Source organism: Octopus bimaculoides, chromosome 3, assembly GCF_001194135.2.
Source record: "Octopus bimaculoides isolate UCB-OBI-ISO-001 chromosome 3, ASM119413v2, whole genome shotgun sequence".
NCBI classification, from domain to species: domain Eukaryota; kingdom Metazoa; phylum Mollusca; class Cephalopoda; order Octopoda; family Octopodidae; genus Octopus; species Octopus bimaculoides.
The window spans coordinates 14671047-14674637 of NC_068983.1; positions in this window are offsets into that span (position 1 = coordinate 14671047).

The following is a 3591-nucleotide window of genomic DNA, read 5'->3' on the forward strand; positions in this document are numbered from 1 at the left end:
TATTATTATTATTATTATTATTATTATTATTATTATTATTATTATTATTATTATTAAAGCGGTGAGCTGGCAGAATCGTTAGCACGCTGGGCAAAGTGCTTAGCGGTATTTCGTCTGTCTTTACGTTCTGAGTTCAAATTTCGCCGAAGTCGATGTTGCCGTTCATCCTTCGGGGTCGATAAATCAAGTATCAATTTAGCATTGCGATCTATGTAATTGACCCCCATCCCCCACAAGAGTTCAGGCCTTGTACCTTTATTAGTGAGGATTATTATCATTATTGTTTGATGAAAACACTCGGCTTATTTTACTGAGTATAGTGGAAAGTGTCAGCTGTCTTCAGCCAGCAAACTAAGGTGACGCTTCTTTACTGATCATGCTTCAAAAACCCTGCGGAGAACTCTTGCAAGAGAACTCTTCCTGTTTCTTAAATATGTTCTGGGTGTTACATTTTGACTAGGTCTCCTGCTGATTTTTCTAACAGCATCAACCAAAGGTTCCATCTACTGATTCACGCACTATCACCGTCTGTTTTCCTCAAAGACAACGCAGATCATGCATCTTATGAGATTTCCTCCTCATTTGTTTCTAGGCACATCCAATCTATCGATATCGCTTTTAGGGTGAAGTTCCTTGTTCAACGTCATCACTTTCTACATCCTCCTAAACAGAAACCTATTTATCTTGCTTCTAGTGGAGCATAAACATAATTCTCGATTGAAATCGTGGAGGGTTGGTATCAAAGATTTTGTTGTGTTCATTGAATTATTGCCGCTTTTAAATCGACAAATTTTGTGCGATTAAGCGAGGAAGTTCTTACTTCCAGCATTCTTAGATTTCAGATGTTTCTCTTATATTATATTGCATTTCTGAAACACTTGTCTTTATCTGGGCTCTCTTGTTTCTTTATGCCTAGCGGAATTTCGTCCGTCTTTAGCTCCTGAGTTCAAATTCCGCCGAGCTCTACTTCCATTTTATTCATTTGCGGCATATAAAATAAGAATCAATCAAGCACAAAACTCAATGTAATCGTCTTCTTACTCCATGAAACACTGCTGGCGCTGTGCCAAAATTGAAAGCCGTTATTATTATTATTATTGTTATTGTTACGGCAGTGAGTTGGCAGAATCGTTAGCACGTCGGGCGAAATGCTTAGCGGTATTTCGTCTGCCGTTACGTTCTGAGTTCAAATTCCGCCGAGGTTGACTTTGCCTTTCATCCTTTCGGGGTCGATTAAATAAGTACCAGTGAAAATAATGGGGTCGATGTAATCGACTAGTCCCCTCCCCACAAAATTTCAAGGCCTTGTGCCTTCAGTAGAAAGGATAGTTATCATTACGGCGAATGTGGCGAGCTGGTAGAATCGTCAGCAGTATTTTGCCCGCCGCTACGTTCTGAGTTCAAATTCCGTCGAGGTCGACTTTGCCTTTCATGCTTTCGGGATCAATTAAATAACTACCACTTATGCACTGGGGTTGATGTAATCGACTTAATCCTTTCCCCCAATTTCAGGCCTTGTGTTTCCAGTAGAAAATATTATTATTATGACGTTTACCATTATTAGCCCGTGGGAATGGGAGAATTAGTTGCTGAGGTGTTAGAGTGGCAACATTTGATAATTTAGGGAACAAATCACTCAGGGTTTGTAGTCCTCTCCCAGATGGCAGGTATTGCGTTACAAAAAGTTCGACAGCTAGAGAATATGTACTTGTCTAATATGATCCACTCTTACTATCTCTAAAATCGTTGTACGGATCATCAGAACCATTATTCTGTATAATCATTGAATAAGATCTTCCGCATTTCTTCCTGAAATAAAATTAAATCTCTTACATATTCTGAGTTCAAATCCGGCTGAGGTGAAATATATTTTTCATCCATTCTGAGTCTGAATATCAACGTATAATTCAAGTACTGAGATCAATAAAATCCCTTCACAAACAATTTATGGTCTATTCCCAGTGATAATAATAAACCTCTTCATTACTATCATTACAAACAGCAGTATTATCATCGCCTTCATCTTTCTCATTAGCTTACTTATTTTACACTGCACTTAGCAGTTTTCGAATTTTTAATGCATTTTGGATAAATTACAATCTGTAATGGAAGATTAATTTCCTTTTCAGCGGCATTTGGCATCCAACAGCGTAATATTTTTTCCCCTTTTCTTTTTGTTAGATATTTTCCTGTTGAAATGCTTATATAATTCCATTTACTTGGCCAAAACAACATCTATTTACTTCACTTAAATATGTAGCTAATTGTATCACACATTTAGTGTACTGCTCGCGTGTTTGCATGTCCGCTAGTTTATTTAAACGAATGCATAATAAGTATTTACGTCACTCTAAACACATGTTACTGAACGTGGATGTTTAAGACACACACACCTACACACACAGACACGCACGCACACACTCATAGATGTGTGTGTGTATGTGTGTGTGCTCCTGGATCTATATACACATGTGTACATACATGATTACACATACATATATACCGAAACATAAATACATTTTCATATGTATACGCACGCACAGACACGCACATATACGTGTATATGCTAGATTTATACGTATTGTGTACATGTTATACATACACATACACACACTCACACACACACACTCACACACACACACTCTCTCTCTCTCTCTCCTTCTCTCTCACACATATATGCTATCACGACTTTTACATGTATCGTATTAGAGTAAACAATATCTGCGTTTGTTTTACCTGTCGTGAAGCTTGTTATGTATGATGAAAATTATCCTCATATCTGTATAATGTCTTTGTAAATAAGTGTTTGACAAATTATACCTATCTGTAACATTTGACCGACACTGTCTCAGTGTCGGTCAAATAACATGTCTCAGGACTAAGCAACGTAGAAATTACTGCTATGCTATTACTATTATCCATGTCTCACGTTTGATACTCCATACAAGTTGAACCAATCCCTAAATGTAATAGTCGCACGGGAAATGTTCTACGTTTGGGTATTCTAGGTGCTGACTTTGCTGACGTCAGGCTAACATCATTGTGGTATCTGTCGTAGTGTAATAACTGCTAATCCGCATAATAACTACAAAGTGCGAAGGCCAGTCTTGGTATTCGTTCAGGTATTTTGAGTGTTTCAAACTGAATGTTGTCTTTCGCTGAATTTCAAAGTGATGCGTGGGTTGTAACAGTTTTTCTTTGATATTTTGTCCGACGTCTCCTATGTTGTATGAATTTCGATTCTCGTTTCAAGGAGTCTTATGGTGTCTCGTCAAAATTATCGCATTACTAGTTGATATATGTGTGTATATATATGTGTATGTGTGTATGTATATACATATATACAGTACTGTGCAAGAGTCTTCAGTCCCTTTAAACTATTTTAAAATTCTACTATTGCCAAATTGTAAGTGGATGTTTCTCATTCCGTTTTTCACAGACGAAACACTGGCTCTGTTTGTGTCATTTCCATACCTAATCATTATAATTTGCATTAAGGGTTCGAAATGAAAGGAGAAGATGCGAGGCGACCAACAATAATGGCCGTGCAAATGTTTCTGGCCACCACACATAAACTAGTCAAGATACAGT